The 24,332-nt window shown below is 40.3% G+C and overlaps 1 protein-coding gene and 1 long non-coding RNA gene across 4 annotated transcripts in view; both read right to left on the bottom strand.

Annotated features, from left to right (window-relative positions):
- CTNND2 (catenin delta 2) overlaps nucleotides 1–24,332 on the bottom strand; it is a 942,188-nt gene that overhangs the window by 799,083 nt on the left and 118,773 nt on the right. The window lies entirely within an intron of this gene.
- Nucleotides 5,263–17,058, bottom strand: LOC123578782. Its single transcript, XR_006702509.1, has 3 exons — nucleotides 16,948–17,058; nucleotides 11,485–11,489; nucleotides 5,263–5,272 (listed from the first exon to the last, which is right to left on the bottom strand). It is a non-coding gene; the product is annotated as an uncharacterized LOC123578782 (long non-coding RNA).

The following is a 24,332-nucleotide window of genomic DNA, read 5'->3' as shown; positions in this document are numbered from 1 at the left end:
TGGCTTATCCAGTGTTTCTGGCTTATCCAAGACACAAAATGATTCAAAAAAGAATTGTTTCCAAAAGTAAATGAAAGACGAAATAAAGGTGCATGCTATTCCCAAGTGGCAGCTTGCTTTAAGATAAATGACAGTGTTCAAAATATTTCTCCTTTGCTTGCTTTTATCATGTACTTTGTAATGACCTTGGGAGTTTAATGTAGGGTATCTTAAATTACAAGTTCAGCTGCCTTAGAATGCACCTAGAATGCACAGGAACATTTCCATATAAGAAGTACATCCTCTGTTGGGCCAGTCAACTCCAAACATTGTCCTGTGTCCTGTTAAAATTTACCCTGCTTATCTGTGAATCTGAGATCACACATTTGAATTTGCAAAGAGAAGAGAACTCACCAACTGAATCATGCCTGGACAATTGTTCTTAGTCTAGGATACGGAAGCCCTTTCCACTGGCTGTTAGTAAAGGCTCATAAAAGCCAACAGAAATAAGAGAAACACACTTTTCCTCAGAGCTGTTATGTTCTGCCCAATTACCCAAGCCTATGAAAACAAGTAAACTGATTAAAAGTCCTTTAGACCATTTCATTGTAGGATGGTGACCCATACTGTACTGGTCATTTGGCTTATTAATGTCCCAACAACCTATGGGTCAAATGACTAGGGCAACTGTTTTTGTAGGAGAAACAGAAGAAATGCTGATTTAGCTTTAACTGTGTGCCACACTTGGTCAACTGACATTATAAAAGCTTCCAAAGTAAGTAATAAAGAAGAGGGGAATGGCTCACTCCAACGCTATTTCAAACATCTCATATGGCAAATCCACTCACCTAACTTCAAACATCTTCACTGCAAGGAGAAACATCTTTAGAATGTAATTTTCAGTGCTAAAAATTAACAAAATGATCTGCAACATGTGCAGTGAAAACCTGCTTTTGTCTCACCTATAGTCCTTCTCTCTGCTTTTGTTAACTGAACCTTGATTTTCCTGGAGGGAGTTATCCACCTTAGATTGCATGACATTGCTTGGGTTCACAATCAAGGGTTCCAATCCATGAGAGGTGGAATAATGGCCCCCAAAGTAGTCCACATTCCAATGCCTAGAACTTGTGAGGACGTTACATTACAGGGCAAGGGGGAGTTTGTACAGATGGATGTCAGGATGCTACTTAGCTGCTCTTGATTGGGCAGATTATCCTGCGTTACCTTTGTGAGCCAAGTGTAATCAGGATCCTTATTAGTGGAAGAGAAAAGAAGGTGAGATGTGACAATAGAAGCAGATGAAATGATGTGATTGCTGGCTTTGAGATAGAAGCAAGCTATGGGATGTAGGCAGCCTCTCGAAGTAGAAAAGGCAAAGAAATGGATTTTCCTCTAGAGCCTCCAGAAGCAATGCAGCCCTATTAGCATGTCCATTTTAGACTCCTGACCTCCAGAATTATAACATATTATATCTGTGCTGTTTGCAGCCATGAAACTTGTGGTAATTTGTTCCAGCAACCATAGGAAACTAACACCCCATGCTTTCCTGGCCAATTGTGGAATGTCTCTAATCTAATGGGCTCCTCTTGGGATCTGAAACAAGAATAAAAAACAGTGAATTTTATTCTGTCCCTGGGAGCACTCCAAAGCCCCTGTCTACTAGTCCCTGGTTCTTATACCCCTGGAGTTCTCCTGGATCCTGCCTTTTACAAACCCTGGCTTTTGGACATTTCTTTTTCTTTTACGAGCATCTCACATAGTTCCAACAAATGCCTCTTCCTCCTCAAAGCAAACCAGTGCTTCTTAGACTTGGAATCAGTGATCCTAACTGATATATTTCATTCAGTCAGCTACCTAGTCAGCCCATTGGTTGACTGTGCTATTAAAATTTATTTTCCAAGGGCCAGACTTTATGCTAGACACTGAGGGTCAAGAAGTCAACAAGAAAAGCAGTTTCTACTACAAAGTGCTTACATTCTAGCTGCCAATATTATAGATACAATTCACATAAATAAAAGCTACATTCATACAAAGAAGAAGATATCCTGCTAAAAACCAAGGAGTATCATCGAACTGGCACAAACTATAACTGTAAATTTGTCAAGATTCTTTTGGTCACGGTCACGGTCACGGTCACGGTGAATATTGTAAGATCCATCCTCAAGAAGTGGGTCACCAGGAGAGCCTGGATGGCTCAGTCAGTTGAGCGTCCAACTCTTGATTTGGGTTCAGGTTATAATCCCAGGGTCATGGGATCAAGCCCCGCATTGGGCTCCGTGCTGCATGTGGAGCCTGCTTAAGAACTTTCCCTCTCTCCCTCTGCCCCTCTCCCCTGCTCATGTGCCCTCTCTCTAAAAATTAAAATAAAATAAAATAAAAATAATAAAAACGCACACACACACAAAATGAGTCACTAAATCTCTCTTCAGGTAGGGCCCACTCTTCCTTCCTCCCTATCTCCTCTCCTTCCTTTCCTCTTTGCTTCCTTTCTTCCTTCTTCCGTTTTCCTTCTTTCTTCTTTCCTTCAATTTACTTATATAGCAGGTGTTCATGAAGCCTCTATATTATGTACTAAGCACAGGGAATACCAGGCAGAGAAACAAAGTCAAAAGATATTGGCGTTCTGTGGTCCTCAGTGGGGGCAGCTGAGTAAAGAGATCATCTCTGCAATGAGACAAATGTTCTGACAGGGTGAGGCAGGATGGCAAGGCCAGGAGCATGCCTGGGGAACAGGACACTGAGCCCTACAGGACGAGCAGAAGTGGGGCTGAGGGAGTGCGGAGGGGAGGGAGCACCAGTCTCGGGGAGCATGTGTGCTCCTCTGTCTGAGGCAGTCACACATACAGCAATCTCCAGGCGGCCACAGCGATCGGAAAAGTGGAGTGAAGTCCCACAGAAAAGAACCTTACAAGATATGACTGGAAAGAAAGGGAAGTCCAGGCCACAGAAGGTCTGCAGTCCACACTTTTGAGCTTGTCCTCTTTATCTTAAAGAATCTGGCAATAAATTCGAGGATCTTATACATGGGGTAATGACCTTCGAGGTCAGATTTTAATTTTGAGAACTGTCTGAAAATTATCTTTAAAAAAGGTGTAGGAATTGCAGCAGAGCCTCGTTATAAAGACTCTTGCAGTCATCTGTGTGTATGATGGGTTCAAATGAGATGGAGAGAAGAGGAAAGATTGGAGATGCCAGGATCAACATCTAGAAGTCCATTTGATGGACGTGGGTTTTTCTTTCTTTTTTTTTCAATATATGAAATGTATTGTCAAATTGGTTTCCATACGACAGCCAGTGCTCATCCCAAAAGATGCCCTCCTCAATGCCCATCACCCACCCACCCCTCCCTACCACCCCCCATCAACCCTCAATTTGTTCTCAGTTTTTAAGAGTCTCTTATGCTTTGGCTCTCTCCCACTCTAACCTCTTTTCTTTGTCTTCCTTCCCCTCCCCCATGGGTTTCTGTAAAGTTTCTCAGGATCCACATAAGAGTGAACACATATGGTATCTGTCTTTCTCTGTATGGCTTATTTCACTTAGCATCACACTCTCCAGTTCCATCCACGTTGCTACAAAGGGCCATATTTCGTTCTTTCTCATTGCCATATGGTACTCCATTGTGTATATAAACCACAATTTCTTTATCCATTCATCAGTTGATGGACATTTAGGCTCTTTCCATAATCTGGCTATTGTTGAGAGTGCTGCTATAAACATTGGGGTACAAGTGCCCCTATGCATCAGTACTCCTGTATCCCTTGGGTAAATTCCTAGCAGTGCTATTGCTGGGTCATAGGGTAGGTCTATTTTTAATTTTCTGAGGAACTTCCACACTGTTTTCCAGAGTGGCTGCACCAGTTTGCATTCGGATGTGGGTTTTTCAAAACGAGTCAAAACTACTTTGGCTCAGATAATGATTTAAATAATTTATTAATAATAAGTTATTAAACTATTTCAATCAAGGGCGCCTGGGCGGCTCAGTCGGTTAAGCATCTGACTTTGACTGACATCATGATCTCACAGTTTGTGAGTCAAGCCCTGCGTTGGGCTCTGTGCTGACAGCTCGGAGCCTGGAGCCTGCTTCAGATTCTGTGTCTCCCTCTCTCTCTGCCCCCGTCCCACTTGTGTTCTCTCTCTCTCTCTCTCTCTCTCTCTCTCTCTCTCCCTCAAAAATAAATAATAAACATTTAAAAAATATATTTCAATCAAAAACAAATATTCAAATAGTGAGTGTTAGCTATTCATTTTATCAGAATAGATCCAGTATACACTGTGGATTTTGCATGATTTCTTAGTGACTAGAGTCATCACAGAAGACAGAAACAAAGGCTTGGATTTTCAAAAAGACACACAATGATGCCAGGCTATAATATTCAATTTGGGGAAATCCCGTGGCACATATATGGGGCATTTTAACTATGTCGCTCCTATAATCAGAATTCGACTTATACATGATTTTTATCTTTCCATTACACTTACTTTGAATAATTGAATCACATTTCCTGTAATAAATTATTTACAGATATTTGTGGATTCAATATGCCATTGGCTGGCTGAACGAATGCACATCCCATAGGAAGAAATGCTGGAAAGCATTACATAGGGATAATAAGGCAAGTCACAATGACATTAGTATTAGTGGCTCAGAGCCACCTCATGTTCACAGTGGGAAGTCTGGGGCCATTTAATTGTCCCTCAGAGGTTCAGCCCACGAGGATTTGGGGAGCCCCCTACAAGTCATGGAGGAAAGCCTGTCACCTATGGACTGATGTACTATAAATCCTACTTCTCCTCTCCTCTCCTTGCTTTTTGAAATACGGTAACATAAAATCTCAAACCTACCCTGTATTTTAGGGGAAGATTTGTGAGTCTGAAATATTCATGGTGATACGTACCAGCTATGAGAAGAACCAAGAAACTGACGGATCTCTGTGGCAGGCAGCTGTGCGAGCCTGGCTCCACCCTAGGGCTGCCCCATCATGCAACTCTGGCGGGTACCATCCACATTGTTGTCTGGGGGCACACTCCTCAACGTAGTCACTACTCCTGCAGCACTGGCTGTCACGCGAAGCTGAATGGAATCAGCATTGTAACAGGACAGTAAGCATAGATGAGACGCACCGAGGTAGATGCAAGCATCCCTTAGAGTTGTGCAGAGTGCATCCTGTGCAGCTGTACATGACAAGCCAATACCGCCACTGTTTCAAAATACTTTGATGGCAGGAAAACCAGTGGCCGCACAATGTTAATTACTAAGATGCCATAGCACTGCAGGTGTGAGAGTGTGTGTGTGCTGTGTCCGTGTCTCTGTCTGTTCATACACACCCAATGAATGTCTCCAACTCCAGTTCCAAAAATGCACAGCTTGTGCCTAAGCACCTGTCTCTAGGACAAAGGACTACTGAGTCTACGCTACACTCAGGAGCCGATTTAGAAGGGAGCCACAAACAAGAATTCTATCCCTGCCGCTGAGTGAGTCAGATGAATGCCCGTTTTTATCTTACTGTCTTTTGGTAAACCTCCAGGACGATTTTAGCCTCTCTTTTACGTAATACTGACAATGGATTCCTAGAGGATGCAAATCGAGGCAACCTGCCATGAAGAATGATTCTCCCTGAGTCTGCACAAGTTTCCCACTGACCAGACGCTGACGATCACTTTGGTAGGAGTGCCAAAGGCAGAGTGAAGCAAGCTTATTTGGCAAACATCTGATCAACACTGTGTGTTCTGTTGACAGTCTCTGTGGCCGTACCCCATCTACTCCACTGTACATTCTTTGGACAGTATTTGTCAATTTAAGTAAAGGGAAAACTATATGACAGATACAGACATGACACATAACAGTCCATAGTTTCATCGGTCAATTAAAAGAACATTCCAAGGGGCACCTGAGTGGCTCAGTTGTTTGAGTGTTCGACTTTGGCTCAGGTCATGATGTCACAGCTCATGAATTTGAACCCTGCACTGGGCTCGCTGCTGTCAGCACTGAGCCCTCTTTGCATCCTCTGTCTTCCTCTCTGCTCCTCCCAGGCTTGTGATCTCTCTCCCTCTCTCTCATTAATGTTTAAATAAATGTTAAAAAAAAGAGAGAGAACATTCCAATAATGTTTCACGAAATTCTTAACTGAAATATAAAAATTCTAGGTTGAAATTGCAGATTCCTTCATTTCTACTAATAATCCAAGATAGAGGTTGACGTGACTTGTCATACCAATTTTTTTCCCTAATTACAGTATGAAGCATGAGAAAACTCTTGCATGAAGCTCTACAAAACTAAATGAACCAGGTTTTCTGTGGTCTCTTAATCAGTCTTTCTGACAACAACTAGAACTATATTATGGATGTAATATACTAAGTCATGGGCAGTGAGGGCCACCCACAACTCAAAGAGCCTCCTTCTCAATCAGGATATTGCTAAAGAGCCAAGAATCTGGGGTCCTAAGAATTTCCAAAGTTCATATAACCAACGAATGACTAAGCTAGACCCAGAATCCAGGTTGCCCGACTAGGCACTTAGAGTTCTCAACAGCACACTATCTCCAAATGATTGACAAGAACTCTCTGCAGTCATTTCTGAGGACAAACCAGTGTCAGAGATGAATCACGAGATCCTCCCACGAGAAACATACTAGCCCTAAAGGCCCCGATTCCTATATGTGCAGGATCCTGGGTCCTTTCTCTGCCTTTCCAGAACTCAGCAATAGAATGTTGCATGGAGTTATTCTCCCCAGATTTAGGTTTCTGCAGGAAAGAACTCATCCAGCTAACATAATAAAGTCAATTTCTCTTAAAAGGGAGGAAAGAGCATTTTCGATGCTTTGACTTTCACACGTTACATAACGGATGCGTTTCCCCTCTGAATAAAGTCAGTGGGTCTCACTCGTCCATATGCAGCAGATCACAGGGGACCTTGGTAAAAATGTAGAATTCTAAGCAGCACACCAGAAAATCAGATTTACAAATTCTGGAATTCCTTCCGGGATCCAGGCCTCAGTCACTGAAGGAACCACCTGTCCCATACCTCATCTTGAAAACCCAGACACAGAAACCGTGGCGAGGTTGTCTCCACGGCAATTTTGTGTGGGGGGCGGTGATGGTACCTCCAGAGTATCTTCCTGAAGACTGATGTCATCTAATCCCCACAGTATTAAAATAAAGTGACATGGAAAACACATTTATATTTATAGCGAACTACAATAACCACACATCAATAGAAGACACTGTCCTTTCACATTTATGAGTACAAAACTAAAATCCTTAAAGGATCTCAGTTTAATACGGTCTTTGAACGAATCACACAACGTACTTAAGGTGTATGTGACACATAAATATTAAAATACTGTGACACTTAGCATTCTCCTAAAACTTAAAATGGAAATTTACTTTACTAATCATTTCACACAGTACCTATTTGCAGTAGCAGTGAAGTAGACACCTAATTCTATAGATTCTGAATTCTATTAATAAAAATGTAAAGATTAAATGAGATAGTACCCAGGGAGACTGTGCATGAGAAGTATACGTGTGTCAATTCACACACACATAAAATACATGCCCCGGGAGAAGGCATTCAGTTGAAATCATTACCTCATAAATGATTGATAATTATATTTTCAAATTCCAGTAATAAGATGATTTGGCCATTCATAAATATGTATAATTTCTCTGCACCAACACTGTCGACACATAATTTGTTTTCCAACCCCACTGATTTTCTCCAGGCAGATGTATCATTTCCCAATTATGAAATTAAACATTCGATTTGAAAATATGTTGGCAGCCTAATTCCAGGTTTAATAACTTTCTGTATATTTTTAGGACTGGATTCTGCTAGAACTCTGGGGAAAACGATAAAATTCTAAGTAGCTAAAAATTTTAAAGGACGTCATCAGCCTGCGAGAATAGTTCAAGTAAACTAACACCGTGGGTTAAATTGTTCCAAACACCCTACACTTTTGCGGTTGGCGAAGTCTTTGGAGAGAAGCCACAGTCATGTGTTGGACAAGACGAAACAGAGACTGCCTGAAGCTTATCAGGAGACCCTCCCCAGCATCCAGACTGAGGGACACACACATGCACTGACACCTGGTCTCTGTACTTTCCAAAACACAGAACGAGCATCCGTGGAATTTGATTGCAATTTTATATTCTAATCTTAATCTGAGTGCTTGGTACTGAACTAATACTACACAAAACAACACATAATTATAATACATCAGGATCTTGAAATCCTAGTGAAGATTCTCATTCAGTTTGTCAGGTGTTCTGCAGAAAACTAAACAAATAATAAAAAGACTGCTCAAGATGGCAGATACACATTTTTAATTTGGTTGAATTTTTCCCAATAATCAAGGAACTGGTGTGCTGTGATCCACAGGGAACAGGAGAGAGCTGACATGTTCTTATACCCTGCTGGACCCTTCCCCCAGAGCCAACTTTCTGGCCATGGGCATCTGACCCATGCTACCACAGACACAGTCTGACCTGGGACTATGGATTTGGGGTCCAGTGGGGTTACCCAATCTCTCTCCGATGACTACGGCTCTACCACTGTATGGTCTGAGAATACTGAGTGCTTGCGCTTCCCATCATGTAGACCAGAGAAGCAGAAAGATGGAGAGAAAGATGAGGGGAGAGAGAAAGAATGAGAAAGAGACAGGGAGAGAGCACAGCAAGTACCCAAAAAGGAACAGAGAGGTGACTAGTATCATTGGTTTCCTGAGAAAGTCACATTCGTCCTCCTGGGTAACAGAGACCCAAGCTGTCTCCTCATAAAACAAAACAAGAACTTGTTCTTTTCTTAAACATGTACGAGCTGGATTCTGTCGGAACCAAATATCCCTAATCTCCTCATAAAATCACTATATATACATGATGTAAATATATATGAAATCACATATATACACATATGTAATTAAAAGCTTTAAAATACAAAAAAGGAAAGGAATCTGAACTTCTTATCATCTTGGAAATAACTACATGTTTCATACATCCACGCTTTCAGCATTGTTTTTTAGATTCCGAAATTTAAAATTTAAATTTGGAACAGATTCCATTTTGTGCAGGACAGCAGAAAATAGAAAATACCAATAAGCAATGTAATTTGAAAAGAGCAGAGTTAAAATACTTAAAATACTACCATTAAAAAAACAGTATGTTTATATATATATATATATATATATATATATATATATACACACATACATATATATATATTTTTCACAATACAAACAAAATTCTGTAGTTACTTTGTAATATGCAGTCTTCAATTAATATTTTCTTCTGACACTCTTCTATATCAGTAATCATTTTATGCAATGTCATTTTAATGACTCAATCATATCTAATTAGCTGATGTATTATAATTACCTACTCCATCTGCTCTTTAGAATATTTAAGTTGTCTCCCATTTCCCACTATTAAAAGAGGTTGCAACAGAAACCTTTGCTTTCTTGTCCGTTTTCTTAAATAAGTTATTTGAAATGGGATTACTGCCTCAAGCCATGCACCATTTTAGGGCTTTGGAAACACACTGAAAAATTTCACTCCAGGGAGGTTGTTCGATTTATAGGCTCAGTAGGCACATCAGAATGCCATGCTGAGTACTGGGATTTTTTTTTTTTGTATTAAGTCTGCCGATCTGAAGAACAAACAGCTACATTAGGCTTTAATTACTAGGGAAAATGAACATTTCATTGAACATTTTTATTTCTTATTAAGGTTTGCACATTCAGGGCCTTTCTCCATTTTTCTACCATCACGACAGTCTTTTCTTATATATTTTTCATTATATAGGAGAAATATGAACTATCTAACTAGCATATGTATGTATCAAGTTACTTTTTTCCTATTAGTCATCAAAAGTTCATTTTACAATGATTTTGTTATTTAGAAATTCGATGTTTTAATCTTTATTCAATCGTTGACTCTTTATTATGTCTGCCTTTGATTTTCCAATATTCTATGCATACACTCTCTTAACTATTTCTAAAGTTTTATTTTTAGAATTAAAGTTATATCTCTGTTGAATTCATTTTTATAAACAATATAAAGGCCAGTAGCAGGCTTTTTGTCTCAGGTTTTCTGGTGGTAAAATTAATAATCACATAAAATTTAGATAAGAGTTCTTGACTTGGCATTCAAGGGCTTACAGTAAACTTTGAATATTTTAAATTATCTCTGAAAAACTGCATGCCTATGCATTTGTAAATTTTTCTAAGTTTCAAACTTATATAAAATTCTCAAATAGGTACATAAACTCTAAATGGTGAAGAATTTTGCTTTAAAGAGTTAAATACAGATGAAACATACAGTGGTCCTTTTCTTTAAAAAGGTGGTAAACTCCTTTTAATTTCAGAAGAGCAGACATAGTTGCCTGATCTTTTGGCCACTGAAACCTTTGTTTCAGTGAAATGTCACACAAAGCCCAACAGATAATAGCAAAGTTTCTATTAAGTCAGGCATTGGAGAGCCTCGAAATCTGCAGCAGAATTTTATAATATCTTATTAGAATATGGTTCAAGGGAGCAAAATATGTGTCATGAAATTCATCTTCCTCCATTTATTTGAAGTTCTCAGAATGATTTATCATAACTCAAATTTGCCATGGTTACAGAAACTGAGATAAATCATGTATTGGACCAGTTAAGGAAGATGCACCCTTGCCTCAAAGAACTGACTATAAGATGACCCAAGTCATCACCCTATACGAGACCCTGTGGTGTCAGTGCCAAGTTGGATTGACAGTGTCACGGAGGGAGCTTTTGTGCTGAACGGTGTCTGCCCACCATGAAATCAACCTCAAATAGCAGCGGAGGCCACCGGACACGACCCACTTAATCTGCGAGTTCACGTACCCATTGTAGAATGTAACAAGAAAAAAAGATTGCATCCGCATGTGAATTTAAATATGTTTGTAAGCCCATGCAAATATAATGATTTTTTTCAAGCAGTAAAATTCAGTTCTTTTTAGGTTTCCTACTTTGGGCAATAGTAATAATATTGCCCCAAACAGTTCATTTTTATTTAATACATAATATCACCAATTGATTTAAAAACTATTGCAATGCAGAATCAGTTATGCCAAACTCAGCCTTCACTCCAGGTGCTGTTTTAGGACAGAGCTCTGACAATGTTGTTTTCTTTTACAACTAGTTTCCACAAATCAGGACCAAATAAAGAACCATATGAAAAACATGGAAATTTATACCCAATCAATATTAAAAGAAAGTCATTATGTAGAAGCCATTAAATTCTTTCTTTTAATACTAAGAGAATGCACAATAGGGTTGTTTTCTCTTTTTGTTTTGTACTTGCTATTCTAAACAATTTGTTAGAGGAGATAAAATACTGAATATGTTGTCAGGCAAGAAGAGACAGTACGTGAATCTGTAGGACTGAATGTGGTCAGGAAAACTATTGAGCAGAAGGCAATTCAAGTATTAGCTTAAAACAAAACAACAACAACAGCAACAACAACAACAACTGAATAAGCCTTAACGTTACTGTGTCTTTTATTATTTGATAAACACACAGCATAGTTCACTGGAATATATTTCAAGTCAAGTCAATTTGCTTATTTCTAGACAGAGAACAAAATAATGCCGGCTTTTGTCGGAATCACTGGTTACACGCTAGCCATGTTGATGAGCAGTCACTTAAACTGTCATTTGCAAACTGGAAATAAAATATACCTCCGTCTTGACTGAAGGGATGTGTTTTTCCAACTGTATCACACTACTCTACTTTGTGTTACCTGACAGTCTTTTTCTGCATATCGAGGAGACTGTCCCTAACAACTAATTTCAACTGCTGCAATGTTCTGACTATAATACTCCTTAGCTGGAAATGCAGTCACCAGCCCCTCGCTTCTTCCATCCACATCCATCCTAGCGTGCCTTCTGGAATCCCCTCAGGACGCACATCTCGTTTAAATGACTTGCAAGTAGTGGTCAGAAAGCACTGTTATCAAAGACAGCAAAACAAAGAGGATGAAGAGTATATGTGTGATATATATGTGTGACAAACAGCACTTACAAGGGTAGGGGAAAACATCGTTTTGATCACAATGTCTTTTCAGGAATTATTCCATCATAAGAAAATATCATAGAAATTCAGTGGGCAGTTAAAAGAGAAAAAAGTGTGTGTGTATATATATATACATATATATATGTATATATATATACACGTATAAATGTAAATACACACACATATATATGTAGATATATATATATACACATATACAGATACATACATATACAGATATATATATAGATATAGATATAGATATAGATATAGATATAGATATAGATATAGATATAGATATAGATATCCTAAATTCTGGGAGAAGAGTAAGGGACTTGAACATTTGCATTGGAGAAAACTGGACATACAATTCTCTCTGCCATGTATTAGCTGTAGGACCTTGGAGAAGTCATGTAACTGAAACATCCATTTCCTCACCTGTAAAACTGAGAGAATGCTGAGCACTATCCTCACATGAGATGAGCTCAGGCGGGTTTAGATCTTCATACCATTGGACGCTCAGTACCTGTTACGAGTGTCCCTCCATTGCATTTTCCCCAATTCTCTTGCTATTTGATATCACTCTCCCACGGAGAATATTTCCCCATGGAAAATTTACAACTTGGGATATTTACAACTAATAAGTCAATGCAGGTAATATCACAAATAGAATTTGGCCTTTTCCGTTCCCGTAGAACTTCAGGGAGGGCTACGGGTTGTTCTCAGGGGGGCTGCTGTTGCTTGTAGGGGAGTCAGAGGGGCAAAGCGTGTGAGAAGCCAGGGTTTCCAGAAGGGACAAGGGATGGAGCATGTGTCGGAAGCCTTGGTGCGCTGTTTTGAGCAGTATCCCCCAAAAGTTGTCAACCTGGAACCTGTGAATGTGATATTCGGAAATAAGGCCTTTGCGTACATAATCAAGTTTAGATGAGGTCATACTGGATTAGGGTGTGAGCTAATCCAATGCCTGGTGTCCTTAATAAGAGGAAAATTTGGACAGAGACATACATAGAGAGAAGAAAACGATATGATGATGGAGGCAGAGACTGAAGTACGCCGCCACAAGGCAAGGAATGCCAACAATTACCAGAAACCGACTGAAGCTGGAAGAGACAAGGAAGGCGTCTCCCCTAGAGTCTTCAGAAGGGGAATGGCTGGCCCTTCTGACACATTCACTTAGGACTTCTACCCACAGAACTGAGAGAGAACAGATTTCTATTGCTTTAAGCCACTCAGTTTGTGGTCATTTTTTACAGCAACCTTAGGGAACAAATCCACCCGGGGAGTGGGAAAGACACCCAAATCTTGGTTTTGCTGTGGTCATGAAAAAGCAGGGCAGAGCACAGAGGAAAGACCTCCCCTTCTTCAGCCAGTTAGCAAGACGTGTTGAAAACACTGGGGTTCGAAATGATCACCTCCCATTCTACCAACAATGTATTGTCGATAATAGTTTCTATTAATTTAATTCCTAATCATGTGCCTCCTCTGCCGGACATGCAAGTGTTTCTATAGGAACAGAGACACAAAGAAGTAACAGATGCAGTCTATGGACTCTAAAACAGCCACGATATGTGAACATGTACTATATGATAGGCACATTGCTATGTTGTTTTTAATCTGCAGAATCAGAAAGGGGATACCAAATATCCCAATTATTTCATAGATGAGAAAACTATGACTTAGATTGATGAACATACTCAACCTCACAAATGGCTGAGGAGCGACTAATCTGGGATTTCCCCACAAAATATATCTGACTTTAGCTATGATAGGATGCTTTATCCCAGGGAGATGTTCCCAAGTTAATCATGTAGCAAATAAAAATTGCCTGTTCCTTCATAAAGGGAGGGGGGCATAATCTTGAATAGCAGAGGATAGAAATATTTTATTTTTTTTTTATTTTTTTTTCAACGTTTATTTACTTTTGGGACAGAGAGAGACAGAGCATGAACGGGGGAGGGGCAGAGAGAGAGGGAGACACAGAATCGGAAGCAGGCTCCAGGCTCTGAGCCATCAGGCCAGAGCCCGACGCGGGGCTCAAACTCGCGGACCGCGAGATCGTGACCTGGCTGAAGTCGGACGCTTAACCGACTGCGCCACCCAGGCGCCCCAGAAATATTTTATTTTTAAACATTCTTTGGTTACAAGTCCTTAATGATAATGATCAAAATACTGAATAATTGAGAACCATGAGGCATCCCATAATAAAAAAATTAGGTAAGTTATATTACTAGCTATCGGTGCTTCCAATAAAACCAGTATATAAAATCTAGATTGTCAAAAAGGATAATCTAGGGATGATTGCTTGTTAAAAAGTATCTTCATTAAGTAAGTCTCAATAAATATGTAACACTCATGACATACATAGGTGTGGCATCCTTTTGTTCCAAAAACTTAATTGTATAAGCACATCCTCACTTTCAATCACTTTGTTTTAATATACTCAGTGAATTGCTTAAATAAATTACCATAATTGACCTTCACATGAACAAAATGTCAGGAAACATCTCTTGGCATGTGAATTTGTCTCTCAGCTACAAATGAATCACCTTTCTCTTCAACAAACGGGGCCTTTGTGCACAATTACTTTAACAATAGCCATCTATCATTAATCCAAAGATGGCATTCTGCCATAACTAGATAATCAGTTCATTGACTATTGATTACAAAATACTTCTTGAGTCAAGTTTACCTTGGCATTTCGTACATCAATGTTCAAAACACTGAATTTGTTAGATGCAATGTTCATATTCTTATTTCCCATTCATTTGCTCCACTTCAGTTAACATGGTCAACTTGGTTCATGTTTCCAGCCCTGATCAAGTTCTGAAATCAGGAAAATGGACCCTGTTCATTGACCAAGCTTGAGTCAAGGCTTCACTGCTGAGTCTTAGACAGAGGCAACCATACAAATGAGAAAGGGCTTCACTAACAAGCATTAGGATCTATACCTAAAGTAGAGAACCGGATATAAGACAAGAAAACACAACAGGTATCTCCCCCTCTCCCCCTGCCCCCAAGTGTCCTGCAGACAACATTTTTATTTTTAGTGTTCAAATGTCTGTCATGTCAGAATTCACCTGAAAAATTTGGTAAACACAAACACCCAGGCCCTGACTCTCTCGATGACCCTTGGCCCTCGTGTATTTCTATTTTAGCTCTACAATTCTGATTGATTTTGATTCTGACATACCTAAGTAGTTGAGAACTGCTAGTCCATACCAGTGTAAGTTTCAGCACCTGATACTTGGTTTTAAGGTTGCCCCAGAATAAAAGAATTTCAGAGCTCAAAGATCCTAATGGTGTTTATTACCTATGACATTCCTTGCACTATGTTAACCAACCAGTTGCCAAATGTATCTTTTAATTTTGGAATCAAAATCTCCAGGCCCAAAAATGCAAACGGTCAGTGGATTCTCCAGGTGACTTTGAGCAGCAACCCCAGCCAGGGATCAAAGTCAACATCAATAGAGAGAAGTCATGTTGACAGGAAGTAACCTTCACAGGAATGGTGCTTTATCTGTGGTCTTCCTTTCAAACCCCATAACCTCAGTTGAATCATGATCAGAACTTCAGATAAATGCCAGTGGAGGGATATTCTAAAAAATACCTGACCAGCACTCCTCAAAACTGCCACGGGCATCAAAGGTCATCAAAAATAAGGAAGGTCAGGAAAACTGCCCTGCCAAGAGGAGACTAGAAGACATAACTACTACATGTAACATGGTATCCTGAATGAGATCCCAGAACAACAACAACAACAACAACAAATTAGGAAAAAACTGAAGAAATCTGAATAAACTATGAACTTCAGTTAGTAATCATGTACCAATGTTGCTTCATTAATTGTGACAAATGAAACACAGGAATGTTAGATGTTGATAATAGGGAAAACTGAGTGTGAAGCATATGGAAACTCTCTGAACTATTTTCTCACAGCTCTGTAAATCGAAAAGTGTTCTAAAATAAAAAAGTTTACTAAAAAAAAGTGAGAAAACCAGTTAAAGCAAAGCAACTGACAAATTCTGATAGAATCCTTTAATGTTTTTTTTTAAACTTACAACATGATGTACACTCGCTCTCCCATCTTTCCATAGAAAGACAGGTCCCTTTGGGGTCTGGACCTCAGATCAGAAGGCAACAACATCTTCACGCGTGACCTGTGATACATGCTGCATCTTCTATAAGGGCACGTTTTCGTTAATTATCAGAGGTGTGGAGAATTCAATGTCAAAACTGTGAAACAGAGTGAGTGCAGACCAATTTTGGACTTTTTATGATTTTTTTTTTACCATACTTTTTATTGCCTTCATAACACACCCTAATCCAACAGCTATTTTTTTTCTTTTTCTTTTTTCTTTTCTTTTCTTTTCTTTTTTTTTTTTTTTTTTTTTTTTTTGGTATGTGGTCGTTTTATAAGCAAGGAAACCTATACAAGGGGCTTGGTGGCTTGTCTTAGGTGGCTGCAGGATGAGCAGATACCTGCACCTTCCCCAGAATCTTTTTTTTTTTTTTTAATTTAAATTCAAGTTAGTTAACATACAGTGTAGTCTTGGCTTCAGGAATGGAACCCAGTGATTCATCCCTTACATATGACACCCAATGTTCATCCCCAAAAGTGTCCTCTTTGATGCCCATCACCCATTTAACCTATCCCCCCATCCACCGCCCCTCCAGCAACCCTCAGTTTGTTCTCTGTATTTAAAAGTCTCTTGTGGTTTCCCTCCCTCTCTGTTTTTATCTTATTTTTCCTCCCCTTCCCCTATGTTCATCTGTTGTGTTTCTCAAATTCCACCTATGAGTGAAATCATATAATATCTGTCTTTCTCTGACTGATTTCTTTCACTTAGCACAGTACCCTCCACTTCCAGCCATGTTGTTGCGAATGGCAAAATTACATTCCTTTTCATCACCAAGTAGTATTCCATTGTGTATATATTACATCACATCTTCTTCATCCATCCATCAGTCAATGGCCATTTGGGCTCTTTTCATAATTTGGCTATTGTTGACAGCACTGATATAAACATTGGGGGCATGTGCCCATTTGAATCAGCAAGCCACTCTGGAAACCAGTACGGAGGTTCCTCAAAAAATTAAAAATAGAACTAGTCCACAGCCCAGCAATTGCATTACCAGGTATTTATCCAAAGGATACAACAGCTTTTTTCTTCTCACCTTCCAGCTTGTATGGTAGCTCCCACTGAAACAATAGATTTCACTTTGCCCTCCCATCCCATTGCTTTATGTATTGTTCAGCTAAATGACCTATTCATGGGAACACAACAGGCACAAACAAGCCCTTGGGGAAGAATCCATAGGTAGCCTCGTGGAGAGCCAGCGCCCGGGAAGCTGCTGGCCTCCGTCCACATAAAATATAGGTTATATCAGTTATGAGTTGGCAGTCTTAATAAGTCAGAGGTCAGCTATTATCACGTCTTCTCTTGGAATTCAAATATCTACCTTGGCTATGTGAGGAATCACTACTTTTTGAGGTTTCAATATCAAATGGTCTTATTTTTTTCCCAGTTACTTCTACCTGCGATCATTTGTCAATCTTCCCTTTCCTGCTGGGTGGCTGGTTTCCTTAAAAATAGTTTTGTCTAAATTTATTAAATTTTCAGTGATTTTTCGTTACTTAAACCGTCTAATTTCAGTTAAGAGGAGTTAATACTTGTGGATTTTAAGACTCTAACATCGTTCTAAAGTCAATCTCCCTTTCTTTAGTATTAAGGAGGGTGGAGGCCATACCCTGTAACCTATCTCCTCTCTCTCTTCCACTTTGAGGATTTGGGAGAGGACAAAAGAAGGATAAGGAAAAGGCGGGGGGGGGGGGGGGCTTCAAGTGACTTTCCCTGTTGAGTGTGAGGTCTCCTTCCTGTAAGGGGCTCCCACTCATTAAGCGCCTGGAAAGCACCTGTGAGAGCTGCTCAGATCACAGCATCTGCCTCGGGCATCAATAGACCCTTGGAGCCAGGGCCAAGTCCTCCAGATGATCCCCTCTGGACTTCCAAGTCACCTGTTTAGGAACACCACACCATAGGGCCCCTGGGAAGTTGAAAGCCACCCTCATCTGCCCCTGCTACACAATTCTGAGCTCCCAGGCACAGGCTGGACCCATCTCTCCTACTTCCCAGAAACCAGAAATTCAACACAATGCCAGCCAGCCACCATACTTCTTTCTCATAGTCAAGTTCAGTAAGCCCAGGGAAGGAGGTGTGGTCCTGCACTCTTTGCTTAGCATTCCCCGACTCTGCCAGGGACTGGCAGGACCTCAGGAAGGGAACAGCCTCCAGTCTTCACTCAGGCAGGAGGGAGTTTGCCTCTGCTCACACTGCACTGCCCCCAAAGCCACCATGCATCCTCCATCTGCCCCCTCACCTGGGGACTGCTGAGTCTATGGTGACCACTCAATGAAACGGCACCTCTCGTCTCCCCTAAGTGAGAGCCCGCAGCTAGCAAACCTGTGATGCCAGAATGTCGTTGAATCCACAGACCCCCATCCCCAAGTCCGGAAAAGTCCCCACCTAGCATACCCACCCCCGGTTACACATTATCTCAAGGTATCCAACAAGGAGAGGAATGAGGAGGTCAGGAGAGGTTGGCAAAGGCTTTTCCACGGAGCAATGACACTGGCACAAAAAGCTGACGCCGGAGATGTTTAATATAGACGGTGCCTTCCTTCTCTATGACTTCACCAGGGACAGGCCCTCAAAAAGACAGGCCAATGATGTCAGCAATGGCCCAAGGAGCCCACCCAAAGCTAACCAGTCATTTCTGAGTAGGTGGAGAACAAGGACAGTAAGGTCCATGGATTTCCATGAGAATTTCTTTAACCAATAAGGGGCTCACTATTTCCTTCAAACTTAAATGTTATAACCTCCTTAATCTTGTTGCAAACCAACTGCTCCATTTTCTTTTTTTCCCAATTATAGTATCTCATATATTTTTTAATTTTAATTTCTTAAAATTTACATCCAAATTAGCTAGCATATAGTGAAACAGTGATTTCAGGAGTAGATTCCTTAATGCCCCTTACCCATTTAGCCCATCGCGCCTCCCACAACCCCTCCAGCAACCCTCAGTTTGTTCTCCATATTTATGAGTCTCTTCTGTTTTGTCCCCCTCCCTGTTTTTATATTATTTTTGTTTACCTTCCCTTATGTTCATCTTTTTTGTCTCTTAAAGTCCTCATATGAGTGAAGTCATATGATTTTTGTCTTTTTCTGACTGACTGATTTCACTTAGCATAATACCCTCCAGTTCCAACCACGTAGTTGCTAATGGCAAGATTTCATTCTTTTTAATTGCCGAGTAATACTCCATTGTGTGTGTGTGTGTGTGTGTGTGTGTGTGTGTGTATATGACATTTTCTTTATCCATTCATCCATCGATGGACATTTGGGCTCTTTCCATACTTTGGCTATTGTTGATAGTGCAACACCAATATCATCCTCAATGGGGAAAAACTGAAAGCTTTCCTCCTAAGGTCAGGAACAAGACAGGTATGTCCACTCTCGCCACTGTTATTCAACATAGTATTGGAAGTCTTAGCCTCTGCAATCAGACAACACAAAGAAATAAAAGACATTCAAATTGGCCAGGGAGAGGTCAAACTTTCACTCTTCATAGGTAACATGATACTCTATATGGAAAACCCAAAAGATTCCACCAGAAAACTACTAGAATTGATTCATGAATTCAGCAAAGTTGTAGTATATAAAATCAATGCACAGAAATCGGTTGCATTCCTATATACCAACAATGAAGCGACACAAAGAGAAATCAAGGAATCAATCTCATTTACAGTTGCACAAAAAACCATAAAATACATAGGAATAAATCTAACCAAAGAGGTGAAAAATCTATACACTGGAAACTATAAAAAGGTTATGAAAGAAATTGAAGAAAACACAAAAAAATGGGAAAAAATTCCATGCTCCTGGATAGGAAGAACAAATATTGTTAAAATGTCGATACTACCCAAAGCAATCTACATATTCAATGCAATCCCTATCAAAGTAACACCAGCATTCTTCACAGAGCTAGAACAAATAATCCTAAAATTTGTATGGAACCAGAAAAGATCCCGAATAGCCAAAGCGATCTTGAAAAAGAAAACCAAAGCAGGAGGCATCACAATCCCAGACTTCAAGCTATACTACAAAGCTGTAATCATCAAGACAGTATGGTACTGGCACAAGAACAGACACTCAGATCAATGGAACAGAATAGAGTACCCAGAAATGGACCCACAAACGTATGGCCAGCTCATCTTTGACAAAGCAGGAAAGAATATCCAATGGAATAAAGACAGTCTCTTCAGCAAGTGGTGCTGGGAAAACTGGACAGTGACATGCAGAAGAATGAACCTGGACCACTTTCTTACGCCATACACAAAAGTAAACTCAAACTGGATGAAAGACCTCAATGTAAGATAGGAAGCCATCAAAATCCTCAAGGAGAAAGCAGCCAAAAACCTCTTTGATCTTGCCCGCAGCAACTTCTTGTATTAACTCTCATATTAACTGTTTTCACTACAGGTGTAGAAGAGGACAAGTACATCAACACACACCAGTTATTACAGTCACCAGGTGTTTTACAAACATCATCTCAACTTTCCCAGCAAGTAGGTAAGATAGAGAACACTAATCTCATTTACAGGGGAGGGAACTAAGTAGAAACACTGTTGAACTCCAGCCCAGATGAATTTAAAAAGTCCGTGCCTTTCCAGTTTCTGGCTGGCTTTTCCACTGTCATTCTAATCTACAAATTCCCTAATGTGATCACTCACCAAACACTGACAATTTAACCAAAGCCACAACCAAGTCCTGAGGATCCCAAGGAATGGGGAGAAATGAACTACACCGGGCCCTGCAGTCAGGCAGCCTACAATCCAATGCTGAGAACCTCTCGTCCCCAACGTTTCACTTTTGCTTTTTATTTCACTTCATCTTTTTGCAGCAAATATTACAACATGAGGAATATCTGATAAAAGCACAAGGTACTTTCTGAATATAACCTATATTAAGATGGGTTCTGAAACAAACAGTAGCATACAAGAGCAAACATCTGCTTTTCTCTGAAATCTATTTAACAGATAATTTACACAAGGGATAATTGTGTAAAAACCTGTAAATCAGGTTTACAACTGATTTATCATCTATACTTAAAAAAAGTTTCATTTGCTTTTTTTCCCTTTGAATTTGTCCACACTTAATGACACTCACAATGCACCACAACGATCACATTTGATCACAGGGCATATAACTGGTACTCACACCTCTCTCTACTTTCTAACTGATTATTTTCCTAAAGAATGTATTACTGTATGGGGCGCCTGGGTGGCTCAGTTGGTTAAGCATCCGACTTCAGCTCAGGTCATGACCTTGCGGTTCATGGGTTCGAGCCCCGCATCGGGCTCTGTGCTGACAGCTCAGAGCCTGGAGCCTGCTTCGGATTCTGTGTCTCCTCCTCTCTCTGCCCCTCCCCTGCTCATGCTCTGTCTCTCAATAATAAATAAATGTTAAATAAAATTAAAAAAAAAAGAATGTACTACTGTAGTCCATCTTTGAGGGGTATATGTTTGAAGCCCTCCATGCCTGAAACCACAACAGTACTGAACCCTACACACGCTATGTTTTTTCCTCTACATATGAACTTACAATAAAGCTTAATTTATAAATTAGGCACAGTTGTGAAATTAACAAAAGAACTAATATTAAAATAGAACAATTATAATAACATACTGTAATACAAGTTGTGTGAATGTGGTCTCTCTCTTCTCTTCTCTTCTCTGTCTCTGTCTCTGTCTCTCTCTCTCCAAATACCTTATTGTACCAAACTCACCCAACTTCTCGTGATGATGTGGGATGATAAAATGCATACATGATGAGATGGAGGTGACTGAGATAGGCACTGTATGTGCAGCATTAGGCTATCAGTGATGTGACAAGATTGGTCAGAAGGACGATCACCCGTTTCCAGCCTCGTTTGAGCACAGGTACCGAAACCCCCAGAAATTTAACGTACTTTTAAATTATTGCTACAATAATCCTTAAATGTGTCTATACTTTGGGATCATTTGGGTTTTAATAAATATATATTGATACCTGGGCTCCTGTCCCCAGAAAATTCTGAAGAAACTAGGCCGGAGCGTGGACTGGATTGGGGGATGGTAATTTTAAAGTGTAGCAATGTAGCAATTTTAAATGTAGCATAAAACTACTGCTGGGGTGCCTGTGTGGCTTAGACAGCTAAGTATCTGACTCTTGGTTTCAGCTCAGGTTATGAACTCAGGGTTTATGGGTTTGAGGGTTCTGTGCTGACAGTAAGGAGCCTGCTTAGGATTCTCTTCTTCTCCCTCTCTTTCTCTCTCTCTCTCTCTCCCTCCCTCCCTCCCTCTCCCTCTCTCTTCCCCTCTACCACATGCACATGTACACGCATGCTCTCTCTCAACAAAAATGGGTAAACCTTAAAAAAAAAAAAAAGAAAACTGCTCGACTAAATAAGAAAAAACAGTGTAACCTTATGATATTTAGAATTCCCTTTATAAGAAATAAGATTGAAGACCAACCCTAAATTAACCACTCATCAGGACAATAAAATGACTTTGGTAGTCATCTAAACTATCAAGCACATCCAATGTCTATAAAATCAAGCATAAACATGTGTGTGTTTTTCATATAAAGTTTCATGCTTTGTTATATACTGCTGGACTATTTTAAAAGTGTTTACATACCACAGCAACATTTCAAAAAGAATCATTTGCTTGGGCCTAATTTAACCCTCATTTACGAACTATCCAAGTTTACCATGAAAACTTCAATATCTTCACGTTTCATTACCATATTCCATTATGATATTAGGAATGTATTTCCCTTATATGTGCTGATCTTTCTTCTGATTGCACCCAACTCACCAATATCTATGATGTTAATATTTTAGGGAGTTAAGTAAATCACACTTCTGCTTAAAGCCTAAGTTTTTGAACCAAGGAAGAGACTGATGCAAGACCGAAAAAATGGACATAAAAAATTCACTCTTAGTGCTAGTCTGGTGGACTTTGGAGAATGTGGCTTATAGCTGTGGGCCGGAAGGAACGCGCATACTGAAGTACATACACAGCCAGACCAACTGAGGCTGCTTTAGCCACCTTAATGAATTATAATGCAGAGCAATGCAGAGGCAGACCCCAAAGAGGAGGGAGAGGAGGATCAACACATGCCAAGGCCCTTCCCTAGGCTCCCCAATCACCCAAGGGGACATGAGAGAGGTAGCTGACAGAAGTCAAGATTTCTCTAGTCGGTGTGCCTTCCTGTGGCAAGAGAGGTCCAGGGAAGGAAGTTTCTCCCCCACCACAGGCACATAGCAAGTATACTGCAGATCCGGTCATGACCTCCACTAGGAACTGGCAAATATGCACTATTATTTCGTCTTGGCGGCTCTTCTCATTTGCCACCTTCAATTATGTCTTCTGTTCTATTTCTAACAAACGATTGTCCTGCCCTATTGCTCAGAGGATTCTTCGTTTCCTTCCCAGGGCCACCACAGACAGGGAAGACCCTGAACGCCAGTGTTACCGTCCCGGTACCGGGACTTCCTGTGTGATGGCTCTCCCTGCCCCCCTAGACAGGAGATTTGCGAAGCCCCTCAGCAGGGCGCCACAGGCATGTTGGGTAGACAGACTGCACACCACTTCCACAAAACTGCTGCTTTCAAGCAGAACAGAAAAGACAACAGCTTACAGAAAACCCTGGGGATCCTGTAGACTTTCTTTTTGGGATCAGTGGATACATACAGAGTTGATACTATAACATTTATTGTTGCCTTGTTGAAAATGGCATAACCTATGGCAAAATGACGATAAGAGCCGACAATGAGCAGAAGATATGAACAGACATTACTCCAAAGAAGACAGCCAGATGGCCCACAGACACAAGATGTCTTATCATCAGGGAAATACAAATCAAAACTACAATGAGCTATCACCTCGCACCCATCGGAATGGCTAAAATCAACAACCCAAGCGATAACAGGTGTCAGCGAGGATGTGGAGGAAAAGGAACTCTTGTGCACTGTTGGTGGGAATGCAAACCGAGGCAGCCACTCTGGAGAACAGTATGGACGCTCCTCAGAAAATTAAAAATAGAACTACCCTATGATCCAGTAATTGCACTACCAGGTATTTACCCACAGGATACAAAAATACTAATTCAAAGGGATACGTGCACCCTGATGTTTACAAAAGAATTATTTACAATAGCCAAGATATGAAAACAGCTCAAGTGTCCATCAGTTGACATAGAGGATGTGGTATATAAATATACAAT

The sequence above is a fragment of the Leopardus geoffroyi genome, chromosome A1 (assembly GCF_018350155.1).
Source record: "Leopardus geoffroyi isolate Oge1 chromosome A1, O.geoffroyi_Oge1_pat1.0, whole genome shotgun sequence".
In the NCBI taxonomy this organism is placed as follows: Eukaryota; Metazoa; Chordata; class Mammalia; order Carnivora; family Felidae; genus Leopardus; species Leopardus geoffroyi.
Note: the sequence above shows the minus strand (reverse complement) of the source record. Positions and strands in the feature narration are given on the sequence as shown.